Below are 20,441 nucleotides of genomic sequence, written 5' to 3' on the forward strand. Positions count from 1 at the left end.
GCAAAATTATTTACTGGAATTTCCTGTTACATATAAAAGTCTATAGTTTTAATCATAAATATAATCTCAAAATCCAAAGAATTTTCAGGAGGAAGTGAACATTTAAGCTTTATTATATGTATTGTGCTTATTTAAATTATCTATTTATTATATGATGACAAAACATGATTTGAATATGGGTCGTGGGCACACAATGTAATATGCAGATCATGTGTATAGAAATGTACACTTGAAACTTATATGATCTTATTAACCAATGTCATCCCAATAAATTTAATTTTAAAAGATGAAAAAACCTAAATTATCTACTTATGTATTCTCATTAAGTTTTTGAGGAAATTGTGACATCAAATTCAGTGGAAACATTGAGCAATGGAAAGAAACAAAGCCATGATGAGAATATATGAAATTATATATAACTCCCATATGAAATAAAGAATAATCTTGAAATACATATATAAAAGCATTGATAAGAATCTTCATTAGACAAATATGGAAGTAAGTTGCTAGAATTTTTTTCTTACCCTTCAGTTATGTTATTTTAGTTTTGGTATCTAAAGTAACTAATTTCTCTATTACTGACATTGTATATGATACATATATCTTGAAATGTATATAGTTTGATAAAAAACATGTAACACTTTTTATAAATTTTATTTGTAATACATATGACTGAATTAGAAAGCATTTCTACTTACATATTTGAATATAAACAATTATACATGAAGGAGATTAATTAAGAACTAGATAGTAATTTTGCTCATGGTTTTAACCATTTAGATGATCAATTATTAGCTTTCTAGTACTGATAATGCTGAGAGGAAATAAAATGCATAGTACTAAAATTAAGTCCTTCAGCTTCTTCTTAAGTTTTCTTTTTTTTTTTTTAATTCAGTTATTCAGGTTAAAAATCGTACAAATTTCAGTATTTTCCACATCATTTGGTCATAGATTGTTCCGGGCTTTGCATAAGGTAACATGCATATATCTATTTATATAAAAAGAAGCAGAAATAAGAAACAGAGAGTATCACTTTTTTAAATACTTAATATTTAAAAAAATATTGTTGATCTTAGTATTGATCCACCGTTGTATTTTTAAAGATATTATTTTATATGACTTTCTTCACAAAAATCATGATCCTTGAGACTTTTAAAAATAATTTCAAATTATATCTTTAATTACCCACATACATTGCATATGATTTTAGGGAGCTTTAATTTAGCTGACCTCTGAAGTGAAAAAGACATTTAGTTTAATTACCATAATAGTACAACCAGATGACACACACACAAAGAATAACCCTCTTAAGTGATTAAAAAATTAAGTTCCTTACTTGTTACCGAATTGAGCAATGAATCTTTTCATATAAAATCGGTGTGGGTGATATTGCTATATTTGATTAGAAGTGAAATCTTGTTATTTATAATGGGTGAGTGAAACTACTTAGAGATTCAATATCACTTATATGATATTCAATGAACCGATTAACATCAAAGACACATTGCTTAATGAATGACTAAATATATAAGAAAAACATGTGCAAGTGACAGAGTTTATCTAAAAGATTTTACTTTTCTCACATGACAAGAGGATAATAGAGAATTGTGAGTATTATTCTAGAAGATCATGGAGGTGAGGACTCCAAGGTCTGAGACTCTGTGGGTCGCTTGGCTTTCCCCTTACGATCACAAAAGGACTGCAGGCCTGCGGCAACTTTAAATATTACCTATTTATTCCACATTTAACGCAGACAGAGAGGGCCCAGTGAGAGTGGAAGTACTCCGACTGACATTCTGTGCTCTTTTCAGAAAGTAAGAAGTTTCTCAGAAACTTATAATAGATACCGCTAGTATTGTACTGGCAAGAACTGCATCAAACTCACACTCGGACGGTATGATCTGGCTTTTCTGAGACCAAACTCTTCACAACGCCTCAATAATGTCTCAGCCCTAATAGCATCACAGAAAGAGAAAAGCATTAGGGAGTAAACACAGAGAACGACCCTCTACCTGAATAGGCTGATGTGATGTCTCTCTGTGTGTATACACACACCTTCATTAATTATTTTATAAATTTTGATGTTTTATTAGATTAATTATTTCTTCCATAATTCTTTTAACTTAGCTTTAATGTACAAAATTACAACATGCATGAGTTGCTTTTTGATCTCATAGTTGGAAAGGGGTGAACCCGCCCCTGGAAATGGGGGAGGGGTTGGGAGGGTCAAGAGGGGGTGCGTGAGCTGCAGCCATGGGGACAGCTGCTGAACCAGCGCCGTTGCCCTGGGCAACCAGGGTGACGCACACTGGCTGTGCAGGAGATTCTGGGGCAGCCTTTAAAAAGAAAGTGCATGGAACCACTGATTTGGATTCTCCCTTCTTTCCTGGCCCATAAGGGCTGGAGTTCCTGGCTCCTGGCCCTGGGGACTTGGTGGCCCAGAACATTCCCAGGGCCCCTCCCTAGGTACTCCAGGGCTGACCAGGAGCACAGCGAGCTCCAGTAGGAGGAACAGGGCTTCTTGGGCTGTGGGCTCAGGCAGCACTGGCTGAGTGACAGGCCCCGCGCCCCTCCTCTACATGGGAGGCCAACGTGGCTGCCACCTGTCTGCGCAGCCCACGCCTCCAGCACTGCCCAGCAGGCACCGTGTCCTTTCCCCAGATGGGAGGCCACAACAGCTGCCCCCCACCTGCAGTCCATGCCAGCGCAGGACTGTCAGTGGTGACTCCATTGTGCCCAGGGGCTGCTACCTGCACGTTCCTCCAGTGGGAACCCAGACACTGGGGCTCCTGCTGTCACTGCCCAACTGCCAGTGGCAGCGGCCGGTGCTGGGACCGCTTGGGGCTTGGGCCCCACATGGTTCGAAGCCAGCTCCCTGGTGGCAGGTTCTGTGCTGGGACGCTTGCCTCGCTGGGCTCTGGACTGTGGTACGGTATGACCCAGTGCAACATGTCACATGGATCCCGGACTGCTTACTGTCTGCTGTCTGGAGAGCAGCGCCCAGGGACTGAAAGCAGGACCCGGAAGCATGAGCTGGGAAGTTCCCTGAGATGGAGCTTCCCTTGCACATCAATGGGGAGTGATCTGGCAGCTCTTTCCTCTCTGAGGGCGAGGGGGAGAGACGCTGCAAGATGATGGCGACTAGGGACGCCCTCAAGTACATACCCCACAGAGGATGGAGCCCTGTTTGTGTGGCTGGTTTAAGTTCCAAAAGAACAGATAAGCAATAACGGGGAACTTCTGAATTTGGTTTTGGACTTTAATCTACCTGGGAGTGACTGGTATATGGTATTCTGCAAATGACAGTGGCTTAGAATGTTTCCAGCCACCTCAAATCAGGTTTTCTGTTAATAAAAACCTGTTTCCTTTTGCACAGATCATTGTAGTATGAGTTACGGTAGGTCAAGAATTGGACTCAGTAGGGCAGAAGACAGTAAAAGCCGAGGGAAATTGCAAGAATTTGGTAAATGTTAAGAATAAAGTAACAACACATAAATGTGGATTATAGGAGCAATGTCCACTTTTAGTCAATGACCAAACAGAATATATTTTTCTAGATGGCCATATTAGGGAATCGCCTATAATTCACTATTGTTTTTCCAAGAAAATTTAGTTTGTGAAATATCATTCAAATTAATACTTTTTATGCCACATTCTAAATAAGGTATCTCTAACAAATTATTTATTTTCACATAGAAAGAAGCAAAAGAAAAAAAAATGAGTTCTGTGTAAAGGAATATTTTCTTATTGTGTTGAATGATTTCCCTTCTTATTCTATACATTTAAATGCATACAACAATTATTAGACTTCCCAAATCATATTTTTTAAAATATAAAAACCATTTCAGGTCTCTGAAGGAAGAACAGAACAGTCCTAAAGAAATAAAATGCTACATTTTTAAAGTTTTCTTTTAGAGTCAAATGTATATGTGGACTGTGAAGACAAATACTGGTTAGGGCTCTCTGGTTTACTGAATTTATTGCTTTCTTTATATGTGGTTTCTTTATATTGATTTATCTCACATCTGGAATATAATAACTATGTTTTACTTTTAGTGTGATAATTAAGAAATGACCTAAGCACTTAACACATCATAATTGCTAAATATTTATCTCTATCCTTCACCACAATTGTGAAGTGCTTAAGATAAAATAGATTTAATTGACATAACCTTTGTAGAAGGGAAATCACTACTAACTATTCTCTTTACTCAGATTCCTTTTTTTCTTTTTAGAGTTTCATTCTTGGAATTCACATTTTTCAGTGTCATGTATATTATTAGGCTAAACCTTCCCTTAATCTATATATTCATTTCTACACAAACGAATTAAGATAAAAGACTTGGAAATCTACATAAATACGAACATCATATGTCAATAATAGTTTGAAGGGACCCTAACTCGGTTTCTTAGATGTAATTTTAATATATATTTATTTTTAATATCTTGAATTCAAATGTGTTTTCCAGATAAAATATCAGTTTTGTTACTTAAAAAAATAATATATTGATTTCCCTTTATCTTGAGTATTACCCCACTGGGGGTGATTCAGTAACATCATATGTCACCATTTGAGTATTGACATCTGTAATATAAAGGAAACTCTATATTATATGTTAATAGGAACTTATAAACACATTGTCCCCTCCTATTCTGTAAAAGGGACAGGAATCTAATCATTTTTATGTAATCATGTTCTTCTGGAGTAGGAACAATGAAGAATTCTGTGTTCTTGAACTTTGGTATATAAATAAACAACACTATTGGGATAGTTAACTGCCCAGGATTGTATCCCCTTTGAAATATATAACATATACTGACTCCAAAAAACCTCCGCTGCCTTGCGGCATACCTCTTCAGGGGAAAGGCTAAGGGAGTAAACCCCGACAGAAAATCCGGAGCCGGAGTCCCTAAGGCGGTTTGACGTTGTAGTCAACACCGGCAACTCCTGCGGCGCACCTGAAGCCAAGCTGTATTGACTCCGTCTTTCCCTTGGATCCTTCAGCTGCGAAGAGAGGGGGGGTCTGCTGCATGGGCAACAGCAGACCCTCCATATCACCCTGCCCAGGCTCTGTAGCTTCAGCTTCACTGGAGAGGACACTCCAGCGTCATCGCAAGATGTCGATCCAACACGGGAGGAGACAGATACCGTGTCACTCCCGAGTCGGACTGCACAGCCATTCTCGGCGGTGCAGATAGACTCTTAAGAAGCTACACCATCGTCTCTCGAGACGGACGGCTGCCGACGACTTACTACCTAAGCTGATGTAAACCTCTGCTGAAGGTTGCTCAATATCTAATTATCATCCATGAACATTTTAAGTTTGTCCCTGAACTCAAGTCATATCTTTTTTCAGAAAACTTTGGCCTTGTGGAAATATAAAATTATCCTCTCTGTACACAAGAACTTTATTTCCCAAACTTGATCAGCTGTTGTACTTATGCAGATATGCCTGTTGTAAAAGACAGTATGAGGTGCAAAATCTCAGGAAATTGTAATTCTCTAAAATATTTAAAGAGCAAAAAGAGACAAAACATTTTAGCCTCAAAGCATCCCGACTTCTACAAATACTAAAAGACCAAAAACACTTTCTAGTATTTAATGTGATTTTATATATTATTACAAATATTAAAATTTTTCGTGTGTTTTCATGATTGGAGGAGGAAAATAAGAAAAGGGGAAATGGTACCTCATCTTTTACATTGTATGTCTATTTCATTATTTCTATAGGTACCAATTTATAGAGACAACATTGTTTTCCATTATATGGTGAGTTTTGATCACTTCTTTTTGTCTTTTTTAATTAGCAAGAGGAAGCATGAGTCATCACATCCTAAATGAGAATTCTGTAAAATACGACATTGTGGTAGAAGTAGGATTATGTGTGAGAACAAAAGAATGATAAAAAGAGACAGAAGTCAGAGAGGTAAGAGAGGATATTATGTACCTATCAAATAATACAATAGTTTGATACTAATTTAATTTAATGGTTTTTAATTAGTGATGGATGTGGCCCACAGTCCAATGTTATATATCTCAGAAAGTGATATTTATGAAAAAAATGGAAAACTTCACATAACATTGAATCTCACCCAAAATGAATCTATGAATCTGTCCTTTATAGGCCAAAATGTTGTTTTATAATCTTTGAAAATTTTCTTTACTACTTCCAGTTAGAAAACAAAGTAAATACAGTTGTTATCTGATCTTCTCTCTCTCTCTCTCTCTCTCTCTCTCTCTCTCTCTCTCTCTCTCTCTCGTTGAAAACTATTGCATTCATTACAATAATAAATTAAATTGGGACCTAGAAAACTAAGACTGCATCATTTTTCTTGTTATCTGAATGGATGGAATACACACTGAGCGCAGCCTTTCATGAACATTATTACATCCAACAATTAAGTGGGATTAACAGGCATTCAAACTATTTCACATCACGTAGAAAAAAAATGCAAAGCCCTGATGTGCTAAAGAAGGATACCCTATCAGAGCTATGTTTCCCCTTTTTCTCTCAGAATATCAAGAAAGATATCTAAAATATAAAACATAGCAAACAGTAGCTCTTAAGAAAATCCAAATGATTAAAATACTTAGGGTTTTAAAAACATTTCCATCATATCAGCAAATCAGAGGTCTGAAAGGAAATGTGCAAATATGAGTGAGATGAAAAAAACTTTATGCAAATATATTGCATGAGAAAGATGATGGTCTGGGAAGAGGGAAGAGGAAGCTGGAGGGACATATGCAATTTTAGATTAAAAAAACATAAGAATCAGAAAAGAATTTCCAACAATTTACTTAAATTATAGGGGAAGTTTGTAACACTGTGGAATGAGCAATGGCTCTAAATAAATAAATAAATAAATAAATAAATAAATAAATAAAACAGAATGAGATGACTATAAACAGTAAAAAAAAACAAAATGCACTCATGAATAAAAGAAGTGTCATGTTAGGATTAAATAAATAATTAGAAAAAGGAAAGGCCTAAAATATATATAGATAAAAATTACATTACTGATGTAAAGAAATACATTGAAATAATTTTAGTCAATGCGGATAAAAATGCAAATTAAAATAAGTTCTGGAAAGCTAATCGTTATAAAAAGCAAAGAAGATAGAAAGTATGAATCATCACCACTACCTTTAAAGTGGAGATCTTAACACAATCCTGAACATATTATCAAATGAACTTTTGCCATCAGAGTGCAGAAATGTCTAAGAAGTTATGTTGGTTAATCAGGATAATGGCATATGCTCTCTTAAGTGATTCAATTTCAGAGACTAAAAAATACTTCTTAATCTATCCAGGCATAATCGGGAAAACAGATATGAGGGGGAAATATCAGACTGGTCTCAAAATAAGTCACTGGCAGAAGGTGATAAAAAATGCCTACAAATATCTAGGAAACATCTCAGAATACTACTGAAATATAAAAGCCATAAATCGTAATCTTAAGCATAAAAAAGTAAGGAATTAAAACCCCCATAAATCATTATTGAAAAATGCATGGGTAATTAATTCAGTCAATTACAAGTTGAATTAAAATAAATAATTTAGGAAGAAATAGTAATGGTAAACAAAGAGTGATGAAAACTAACTCCATTTAATTCTAGAACTGAAATTAAATTTTGTTTGAGTTAGTATGTGACATGAATTAACAATTAAAAATTTAAAAAATCAATAATTAGAAAATCTATGTATAAAAGAGTTAATAACTTTGTCTTCCATAGAAGGCAGTCAAATGATACTCTAATTTTAAACATTGATTTGAAATAAGCATAATGACTCAACTCTTATATGAATGATCAGTTTCTCAGTCTTGGAAGAATCTTTAAACTTTGTTACCATGCTTCAGAAATTTTCTTTGAATTATGCTTAACAGTTTTACTTTAACATAGTTCAGGGATTATTCTTAACAGTCTTACTAATTTGACATTTTTGGTTTTGGTCAGTTTCTAGGTTCCCCTCCTTCTCCCCCTTCCAAACTTTGGGAATAATGGACGGCTACAAAGGCTTCCTTTCTTGGCTAGTAAAAGCTCTTTGACTTAGTGCAATTGCTACCAAGGCTCCCTTTCCCAGTACACAGAGTTCAAGGACTCCTCTCCTCCTGTGCTATCCCTGCTTGCGATGTTGGGAATACCCAGCGATCTTATGGGACTGGGCTCAAGACTGCGGGGTCAACAGCAGTCATGTCTCCCTCTTCCTCCCTGTCTTGGTCTACTACCTATCCTACCTAACAAAATAATGAGAAAATATTTTAAGTTGAATTACTTTAATTGTAAATAAGTTATTTTAAATATAAAATTAAGTAAATGCAGAAATTTGGTAGACAGATTGTGTATGTGTTTATCACATCTATTCTCATTATTTCTCCTTTGCTGTCATTCTGAAATTACTCATAATTTCAACTAGCAAAACATATAAAAATGTAAACATCTTCTTGGATAATTTATTTGACTAATATACATATATAATTTATAACATAATAATATATTTTATTACTTATGTTTTGTTTGTATTATTACTTGTATTATTAGTAGTCAAATTATCATTGTTTCTTTTCTTTTTAAAGAAAAGCACAATTATTATTTTGGTTTACTTTTTATTTTACTTCCTATGATATGCTGTTAAATCTATCCTGCTTATCACTGAAATATACTGGTAAGTATCTTTAAAGTGTTTCATATACCCATGTACTTAAAACTTGTATGTATATAATTTGGCACCTTATTCTTCTATTTCATCCATAAATACTTAAAAGCTATTATGTACCAAACCTGCAAATACAAATATTTTTATCTTTCATTCCAGAAAATACATGTTTGTTTTCTATAGCAAAGTGTATGTTATGTCTTCTTTGTATTCAAAGGACACATTGTTATGCCCAAATAGGAAAGAACATTTAAAAAAAATTTTATTTTGTTGAACTTCCTCCTCTGTGAATAAAGCCCTTTGAGGAGGGAAGGGAAATCAAGGTATGTTCACTCTCATGTAAACTCTTTATATTGTTTTACTTTTACTTTTCTTACCCATTTTGTTTACTTTTAAGGTAAAAGAACATGGTAGTTATAAAAATTGTGTCCAGATGTCACCTGAGTCCTGCAATAAAAGCATTATAACTTAAATGAAAAGCAACATCCAGGAAACTATTTGGTTTCATGACATTTCATAGCATCCTATGTGGTGAGGGAAGCATGAAAAGCACAGCAGCTGGGCCCAGAATTTCTGGAAGGAATGTTTATGCTCATGGTAGATTAATAGTGGTTCAGTGTAATAGAATACAGTAAACAGATGTGAGATTTTTCTTCTCTGCAAGATACATTATGTTTTGAAATATTTTGCAAGACAACTATCTGAAGAAACAGGTAGAGATGAAATAGGCATCGGCAAGTGTAAAACCTAAAAATTTCAATTTTAAAGGAAATAGAGGAGAGAATGAGGCTGAAAACACCAAGCCAGTATAAAATGGCCAACAGCAACAAAGTGAAATGAAAGCAGGATACGAGTAACATCCATTTGGTGATTCTGTTTCTAATGCACTACTGGCCAGCAATTTTACATAGTGATATTTAAATTTGAAGTAAAATTGACTAACTTTTAGGATATTTTTATTCATTATTATGGTTTACCTGGCAAAAAGATAATTATGGCACACATACGTGATACCCTTTTTGCCACCATTTGGAATAATTATTATAAATGATAATGCATCTGGAACTTTTAAGCTATATGAGTCATATTCTTCATTAAGTTCAGCTTTTTTTATAACCCAGTGATTAGACTTTTAATGTGAAAAAAATACCAGTGCATATAACAAGTCTTATGTTTGTAGTATTAGCACACTTAATTTAAGGCATTTTACATATATTCATCCTAGACAAAAATATGTGGCTACATTAGATACGGGTTCATATTGCCAAGAACTGTTAAGGAGCAAAAATATATACTGCTATAATATATTGTAAAAAAGTCAATAACTGAGAAGGATTTCCAGACTATAACAAAGATCTGTGTATCTCATTAGCAAAAAGGTTCAATGAGATTCACTCTAAATTCTCTTCTTTCCTTTTGTTTATGATTACAAAGAAAGAAAAAATGTAGCTATTTTAGCACCCTTGGCCATGTGCCACACGCACACAAATTACATGCATGTATGCACGCGCGTGCACACATCAGTTAAGTATGAAATTGAGTGAAACTTATTTACAGCAAAACCATAATCTTCCATAGCATAGGACAGATTTGTCCGATTCATATGAGAGCAAACTATACGCAGAACTCCCTATAGGCTTTATTAGCGGAATTCGTGTCTGGATTTGCTCCTCGGTTGTTTTCTGTCTACACAGAGCTGCTTAGGAGGGATGTTTCATTTACATAATCAAAGGTTCCTACGGCTCAGTTCTACACTCAAACAAACTGTGTGGATGTGCTAGAAGTGCAGAGTATACGGAGAAGTAAATGACAGAGAAAAACAAGTCTAAAACTCCTAAACTCTGCCATTAACACTCAGTGGGAAGAACACACACACACGTCCACTCCACTCTTACGTGCCGTGACCGAATCTCTCTGCGACTTCCTAGCTAGCAAGCATGACCAAATGGAATGAGCCTGAAGCCATTGATGTCAGTTCCTGGCCAGACCATTTGGTGTGTGATCATAAAGAAAATATTTACACTTACTAAGACTACACATTTAAATGCGCTCCCAATAACATTATTTTTATTTAACCATCAGCAAAATTCAGCTTTGGTATTACTTGTCTCTATTTTACATTTGAGGAAATTACATTTTAAATTAGTTACGTGAGCTGACTGTGCTCCAACATCAAACAAGTGCCACACCTCATAGTGAAACAGCTCATCCATGTCCCTTAGTTAACGCCGCAGTTCCAGTGTTTTTATCAATTTGACTTCGTGATGACTTATTTTTCACATACAGTGAAGGGAGGCTTAGAGTTTTATGAAGCTTCCTTAAGTTTTAAATGTGAGGAAATATTGGTACATCGTGATCAATAATATTAGCAACTCTGCTAATTTTTTTAATGTATTTTATTAATTATAGTGTTACATTTGTCCCAATTTCCCTTCCTTCTGCTCCCCTCCACCCGGTGGCCCCCTCCCTCCAGTTGTCCCCTCCTTTTAGTCCATGTCCATTGGTTGTGCATATAGTTCTTCTCAACCTCTCTCTTTCTATTCCATTCCCTCCTACTATGCTTCTTAATTCCTATACCATCTCCCTCCCTCTCCCCCTTCCCCTTCCCTGCTGACCTCCCCCCAGTATGCTCCCCATACCTATAGTTCTTTTTCCACTCTCGTTGCCTATTTAGTTTGCCTTTGCTTCAATTCCCTAGCTTCTGTTGTTGGTTGTTGTGATGCAGTTTTCATTTTAGTGTTCATAGTTTTGATCCTCCTTTTTCAAAACCAGTCCCTTTAACCAACTCTGCTAATTTTTATTATGCATTTTTTATTAGCCTACAGAGGAAGGTGTCTGCTTATAAATGTCAGCGGTGACTCCTTATGAAAAACTGCAATCTTTTGCTCAAAATGGTCCAATGCATGAGTGTTTCCTTGTATTAGGTGAAGTAAGATTTACAAAAGAACCAAACGACTTTCCTTTACCCTTCACTCTGACCACAGAAAAACTTCTTTGTAAATGACTATCTGGCTTGTATGAAAAATATAAACAAAAAAAGAAAAAAAGACTGGTGCGGCTCAGTGGGTTGGGTGCTGCATGCAGTCCAAAACGTCACTGGTTTGGGTCCTGGTCAGGGCACATGCCTGGGTTGTGGGCCAGGTACCTGGTGTTGCGAGAGGCAACCTATCAATGTTTCTCTTGCACATCAGTGTTTCTCTCCCTTTCTTTCTCCCTCCCTTCCCCTTCTCTAAAACTAAATAAATAAAATTCTTTAAAACTTATAAAACAAAGGAAAAAAACCAGAATGACGCAAAAGAGAAGTCAAGTGGAATGAACAACCAGGTATCAAACATTGTCCGCTCTCCCCACTGTGCGTATCAGATCACCTTCATGAGTCCCATCGGGCCCGTGGCTGGCAGAAACCTTGTCTCAGTGCAGAAAGTACAATTGAATAATACAGCCTTTGGTTTTGCTTTTACTGAAAGATTAGAGAACGTACGAATATTGAAGAAGACATATTTGATTTGGGTTGTGTTTCCATTCAAAGGCTCTGAATAAGAGGACCATTAACCTTCAGAATGTCACTTTTCTGGCATGAAAGGGCACCTGCACTGAAAGAGCTTGTGTCATGTTGTTGATTTTGTGCCAGAGGAGTTGAGATTGATCTCAGCATATTCGGTGTCTTTATCTTAATGGGTGGCAATGCTCTTTCAAAACCCCAGAATGTATCTCTTCTACTGTGAGTTCTAAGCTTTATTCTATTAACCTTTAATGAAATCAATGAATCATAAAGTTCTGATATTATTGTCATAAAGGGGCTATTGTATAACTAAAGCTATTATGAATCCATGCATTATTCTTGTAGGCACAAAAATATCATTTTTGTGTATCCCTAACATGTGAATATTTAATAAATGTACAAGAGGACAATTTATCTTTAAGCCATCTGAATGTCAAAATGTGACCCAAAATATATTTCTTGTTAATCAGCTTTTCAAGTTTTTAAAATAATTTTCTCTTAATGCATTTTACCAAGACATACTCTGAAAAAGTTAATGTTTGAATAAAACTTACTTATGAAACGAAGCAAAATTAATTCACCCTTGATATTAAAAATGGATTGTTAAAGGTAAGTCTAAAAATACTGTTAAATAGAAACTTGAGAAAATATACCAGTAATTGAGTTCTCTATTTATTCTGTTGGAGATTACTTATTTAATATGGAGATTAGTTTACATGGCCTCCTTGCTGTGCTTTTCTTGATGAGTTCCTTTCTTAAGTTTAGAGCCTTTATATTTTAGTTTTAATGTTTTATATGTGGTTTCTTCATCTATATATAAGGATAATCATACCATGTTTCTGATTGGGGTAACTATGGATTAAATACAGTATTATATAGAAACCTACATTGCACTGAAAACATAATAGGCATGTACTTTACTCTGGTGTCTTTTCCATTCTTGCATGTGTTTGAAAGTTTAAAAGACACAGTGATAAAAACAGGCTACTCAAACAATATTCAAAGTTTCTTCCTCTCCAGTGATCTAACACTTAGAAGTTCCAACAAACTCACCTAGTATTCGTTTCCTCTTTATTTTATGATATTTGTTTAGTGGTGTTACCTAAGTCAGTAATAGATTTTTTTGTTCGTTTTGAAGATCTGAGTAGTCTTCATTTCTGAAAAGTTTACTCTTACCTGGCTTCTCATTTAATTCAATTATATGCATGCCACACTAAAATTATAAATGTCTACTTAAATTTGTATTTTACATATGAATCTGGGGATTTCCTTCTGATATTTGCCATGGTATTTAACTTCAATTAGCAACTGTAGATAAAAAGAAGGAGGGTGAAGAAATAGAGACTTGTCGCTAGAGTTGCAATAGATTTTGAGTTCAGCCTGCAAAAACAACCTTACTACAATATTCACACCTCCATAAAAGCTTCACTTTTTTCTAAGCTGTCATCAATGTACCAGTTAAAGTTCAGGTAAGGAAGCAGAGACAATATATGTAAGCAAGGAATTATAATAATTAAACCCTGCAAAACAATGGGAGAAGCTCTGGGAATGACGAGCGACAGAGAACCTGGACCTGACGTTTTCCTGAAGCGCTGAAACAGAGGAGTGGGTGTCACTCCAGGCTGACAGGAGAATCTGAGAAACAAACGCATCAGTTAAAATTTTACCTGGCCCTTCCTCTTGTTTTACTCTGTTTTCTAGATAATATCACCTCCTCAGGAAAGTAACAGTTTTCTTGATACTATCTAACATTGATCCCATCATAACCATTATCTTTTATCTTATTCAGTCTTATTTTAAATTAAAGGCACTATATCCATCTAAAATTATATATTTATATTTTTACTTGAGGAAAATTCCATAGTAATTATCTCTTCTTAGAACAAGACTCCTTATATTTATTTCTTTTCTGTATATCTTGTGACTAGAACCCTACCTGTAACTATGAGGGCATAATTAATGAAGTTTAACATCACATCCTTAAAAAGAAATTATAGATATGCATGGGTTACATCATTGCAATACAAGGGAAACCCTAGATTCCAAAAATGAAGAAACTGGAGTGTGAGACTTGGCTGACACTGAAATTTGTCAAATGAGGCAACCAAAATAATTGATTTGCATTCACTTTTCAGGAATAGGGAAAAGGCTTTGGTTTTGTGAAAGTTTGGGAGTGGGATCTTAGACAGTCATAGAAAAATGAGATATATGAAGTCTTATGCATTAAGTGAAAAAATGAACAGTAAAAATCTTCTGACTGGAGAAGAGTTTTTTGTTGTTGTTGTTTTTTGCTTTTAAACATCATTATTAAGTAAAAATTGAGCTATAGTAAATCGCACATATTTTATTGTATAAAAATTATAGCACATTATTTTAATAAAAACAGCAAATAAAGCATTCCATTGGCAATAAAATCAAGAATTTGCTGCTGTTATTTGTAATTAACCAAAAATTTTAAAACCATGCATTGATCTCCATTATCTTAACTCTAAGATTGCCTCCTTCTGCCAATGACTTCCCTGATGAGCAGGGGATTAATGAAAACAATAATAATTGTAGAAAAAATTAATGACAAGTTTAAGAATGTCTGGTCTAAAGTACAATATCAAACTTACACCTATCGATTAGAAAATGAACAATATCTAAAATACATATGGAGCACATGCAATATTCACCTTATATTGAGTCATAATGCACACTTCAAATTATTTATCAAAGTGTATGTTTCAGACATTATGTAACTATAATTGAATTAAGTCAAAAATAAAAAAAACAAAAAAAATTTCATCTTGTTTAAAAAGGCTGTTTTTATTGTTTTTTTTTTTTTTTTTTTTTTTTTTTTTGGTTATTCTAGGACTGAACTATGACCTAACTATTATTTAGGTGAAAAAATAAGTTATAATTTTAAGGTAAAAGAGAAAATTCATATACATAAAATAGTTCCAAAAATTTTTTAAAGTAAAGCCTCAATTTTTCTCATTGCTTTTATTTCAATAACATTTAATATGATGATGAATTCTGGTGTCAGAGTAACACAAACATATTTTATTTTATCATTTCTTGTATATTTTTATAATCTGTATATAAATTGCTTAACTAGGTTTTAAATAAAACTTGATCATTTACTATTCAATTCAAGAAAAGGTATTGAATTCTCACTATGTAACCAAAGCTGTGTCATATACTGATAAAAATAAGAGGAAACAAAGCTTTGACTTTCAAGAAGCATACTGTCTTCTTGCAGTATGGGCAATCATACCAGACATTCTAATAATACAATAACAGCAACACAGTAACAATAATTTTAGTAGCTCCTATGATAAATGAAAATCCATAGTGCCACGGAATTATATAGAACAGACAGTATATAAGTATGTTGAATAATAAAGTGTTTATGACACACCATTTAAATAAATATCAGTAGAAAAATAGAATATGTCTAATAACTTCTACATAAAAAATGTGTTCCCTAAATATATATATATATATATATATTCCCTGTCTCTTTTCTTTTTTACAGATAATTTACTAAGCAGAAAGAGAAAAACAAAGCCTTAGTACAGATACATTTTATATAATATTTTCTTCTTGGTTCTTTCACCAGTTGTTCGTTTTTTTTTTAATTATTTTATTTTCATTTTTCTACCATATGTCTTCTTACAGTTCCCTTGAAGGGTATATAGGTACGTATTCTACACAAATATAATGACCTGTCATTTCTATAATTTGGACTGGAGAACACAGGTCAGATAAATGAAGTTTTCAGTTTTTCGTTTTATTTTGTATTTGTTTTTAAGGGTGAACACAATATGGGGCATCAAGGTAGCTGCTTTTGATGCATCAAACCAATATAATCATGTTAACTGTCTCACAGAACATTTCAGATCATTTTTTCAATGTATCTTTCTGAATTTAACACTGAAGTCTTTTTAGGTCAGAGAGAATGATGGGCATCACTCCTTTAATTATAGATAGCACTGTTTCTTGGACCCAGGAAATGACTTGGATATCAAAAACATCTTCAGTACAAAGTTCAGCATTTCTGTCTGCTTCTTTCTATACATTTTTAAAGTTGATTTCTGGGTTTCAAGAATAAGATAAAAATATGTCAGGACAACAAAATACTGAAAAAGGCCTGATATAAGCTTTAGGTTACCTAACTGAGTTAATACTTGAAAGACTCACTCATACCTATGTAATAGAAATGTTTTCTATGTTTTTGCTTCTCAATTAGATTTCCAGCTTGAAATGTAAATTGTACTGCCCATCACTAATATGATATTGGTGGCCAGTTTTTGCTTTAACATTGTCAGGGAAATAATTTAACTACATCTGTGCTCTGAAAGCTGAAAAGCATAATCCAATGAGGAGTAGTGCCTCATTGCGAAGATATTGTAAATAACAAGAGAATTTTAGTCTCTTCAAATTTTAATTTTGAGTAGTCAATAAATACATTGCCTGAGATATTTCAAGATGTTATTGTAAAAAGGGCACATAATTAAGCAGAGGCTTCTCAAAAAATCCAATTATTTTCCATTAGTTTAATGATGCAACTTCTTCCTCATTTCATTAGTTCACAATTATGTGATAGCTTTATTGTGTAAATTCAAGACCGTTTTATCACAGAATGACAGAGAAGACTCATGAGATAATAAAGCTTAACAAAATGGACTGTGAGCCAGTAAAGTCAGAGAGAAAAACATTGGTGCATAGGAGTGAACTGTCCATTCTTTGCCTCTTTGATGTGTATACATTTCTGCATCTTTCATCTTCTCAGGAATACTGGCTAAGAAACTTAAAAAAAAATTTAGTGGAGTTGTTGGAAGTCTGACATTGCTGGAGAGAGAAAATTGAAACATAGGAATCTCTAAAAGAAAGGACAGTGATAAAGACCATAAATAGAGGATTACATCATTATCAGTGATATCAATAAAAAAAAAAAAAAAAAACACTGGTCTTAAAAAAATTAAACACACTGAAGGCTAACCTCTGCACTGAGAATATCTGACTACCATTTCATATGCTTGTTAGAGCATAGGGTCAGTGTTACGATAAGGGAGATAGATCTAGAGCTTTGTAATGTCTCCTGGAAAACATCTAGTATTTCATGAAAATTTTTCAAGGATTAGTATCTACCAATTAGGCAATACAACCAGAGTCGTATAGGACCCAGATCTAAGAATGATCAGTTATGGACTTTAAAATAATAATGACAAACATTTAAGTAGAAGAAAAAAATCTCCAGAAACAAATAATAAAATGTTAAAAAAATAAATCAAACAAAAATCTTATAAATCCTAGAAATTAAAAAAAAAAAAACCTAATTGAAATACATGAAGAAAGTTTTTTAAACAGCTAATTAGTTGACAGAAAAAATAGATAAGCAGACTGAAGCAAGGAGGGGAAAAACGAAGGGGAAAGTCCTTAAAAGGTATATAAAACATGGAGCAATGCTAGTATGTCAATTAGAGTCCTAGAAAAAGAAATAAAAAGAAAGGGGTAAATAGAGTATTTAAGGAAATAACTGAAGCATATTCAAAACTGATGAACTATCTTAAGTCAGAGATTAAAAAAAACATGCTATGACCACACCACAAGTAAAATAAATATAAAGAAAATTGTGTTTAATGTTGCAATATAACTCCTGAAAACCAAAGCCAAGATAAAATGCGAAAGGTGCCAGAGAAAAAGATTCATTACTTACAAAGGAGCAACTAAGACTGACATTTAACTTTTCAATAACAATCATTGAATTAAAATCTAGTAAATGACATTATTGAAGTGATTAAAACATAGAACTGTCTACCTCAAATTCTGTACACATTGAATGCATTCCTTAAGACTGAAAAATTAACTAAATTCTGGAAGATTTAAGAGCAATGAGGATGATAATCCTATATGTATTAAAAGATCAAAAATTATATTATGAACTACTTTGTATAAGTAATTTTGAAAACTTAAAATTAGTGGGAAAATACTAGTGAAACTAGTGAAACATAATTTAACAAAAATGTCACAAATAAAATTTGATTAAATAAAGTAAATAGGTAATAATTAAATTTTCTGAAATTTATTTCCCACTCTATGGCACACAATTTCTTTAATAATATATGTAAAAATACTATCTGCTTCCTGCTCACCAAGTCAAATCAGGTTAATATCATAAAGTAATGAATCTGGATGTTTTCTGTGAAAGTAAAGGTGTTCAAGATATCTCTGGACTAGATTACAACCTAGAGCTGGAGATCTGATATACTTCTAAAGTAGGACAGTGAAAGTATACTACTAGCCTTGCCAGCTGAAAGTGAACTGTTTCTGGTGGCCTTTTTAAAAATTATTTTATTTATTTATTTTTAGAATGAAGGGAAGGGAAGGAGAAAGGGAGAGAAACAACAGTATGTGGTTGCCTCTCATGTACCTGCAACTGTGGGCCTAGCCCACAACCCAGGCATGTGCCCTGACTGATAATTGAATCAGCGACCCTTTGGTTCGTAGGTCAGTGCTCAATCCACTGAGCCACACCAGTCAGAGCTCTGGTGGCCTTTTAAAAGACGGACAGAGAAAAAGTATTTCCAGGTCAATGAGAAAGTGTCATTAGACATATTGATTTGCTCTGATAATGAAACCATACCTGGAACATCAACTTCAATTGGAATCGCACCTGATCAAGTTCACAGTAAGTCACTGTCATTTTCCAGTTGTCCTCTGCAAAGGCCAACATAGGTGAGTTGAGTCAAAATGCCGTAGGACTCAGTACTTCTGCCTCTAGCAAATTCTTGATGGTGACATTTATCTTCAGAATTCTTCCAATAAATGTATATTACTTTCAGTTTTCCTGTTTCCTGAGTAGGAGCAGTTCTAATGGCTTTCATTTAGCCTTTACTGTTGGAAGTAGAGTGAGACAAGCAAGACACCTAAAGACAATTTTTAAGGACACTTCCACTCCCAGAGTAATGCTTATTTCTCCTTAAATACTGTGCCTTAGGCCTCTTCCTTGCCTTACTCCACTCTTGGCCCATCATACAGCCTTCCTTCCATGGCCCGGATGACCAACATGTGAATTCTACCAGTTGTGAAGGATGTTTATTTCAGGTAGGCATTTAGTAACCACAGAAATACCACAGATGGGCCCTAGGGTCCCATAATTCCAGTACGAGAGAGACCTGAGTCAAAACTATATTGATCATCTTTTCTCTATAAGGCCCTCTTTTGACATGTGGACAATTAACCATTTAGATATCCATAATTAGTGTCAGTTTAGAGTCTGTGTCCAGAAACCTCCAAAAGGCTGATTAACTTCCCTTCCCCAATGTGTAGAGTTAAGAGGCCACCTTAGAAAATGGCTGCCAGTACATTTCTGAAATCCTGGAAGAAGATAGTATAAATTGTTAGTAGTGTAGAAAGTTCTTATCTCATGGGGACATAATCTTTCCTTTAATTAAGAGGCTTTGGGTCTGTGAACTGATGAGTCCAGCAGTGGAGGGTTGTGACTCGGTTTTGTTAAAACAAGTGAGACTTCTTTTCATTAGATCCAGAGATTTTCTGCTTCTGAAAATCAAGCAGAGCTTCCATAGACGAGCATGTACTTGAGTTCCTCAGACACCATGATCAATTAGCCCACACCAAACATCTCTGTGAATCAGAGGATTTCTTTTCACTCCTTTGAGCCAGTTACCCATTACAGCAACCATATCCACTGTAATTGTCAAGATTAAATGACAACAATTAGCCTTTTTCACCTCATGATCATATCTAATCCAAATAAATAATAATAACCATAAGTAATAATAGTTATTAACTTTACTAAAATATAAAGGCCAGATTAAAGCTTTAATATTAACAGCTACAGGTCACAGATCCTTTTTCTTTTTAATTCATGACACATGCTAGATTTTCTTTGCACAGAAAAGACAGAAGAAATACAACATGCTCATAAGCAGAGGTCCACCAATCTGTATAATCTGGAAAAACTTGATGCGTCTTTGTGGAAAACCTCAATCAGGAATCCTCTGGAAAGCAAGCCTGTTTTATTGTTTTACTTCAAATAAAGCAACTAGAACAATCGTTCTACTCTGCTGATTTCTACCGATCCTCTCGTGACTTAATTTTAGTTGTAGATAAAAATGTTTATTTTCCCATAATACAATAATTTTGTATTATTTTGTTTTATTGTTTTAAAAGTAGTTGATCATACATTACATTGCATGCATCCACATGCTTAAAAACAATGAAGATGCAAACAAATTACAGGAAGTGACCGCCTTCGCTGCGGTTTAGGAACA

Source organism: Furipterus horrens, unplaced genomic scaffold, assembly GCF_987537825.1.
Source record: "Furipterus horrens unplaced genomic scaffold, mFurHor1.1.pri manual_scaffold_12, whole genome shotgun sequence".
Classification (NCBI taxonomy): Eukaryota; Metazoa; Chordata; class Mammalia; order Chiroptera; family Furipteridae; genus Furipterus; species Furipterus horrens.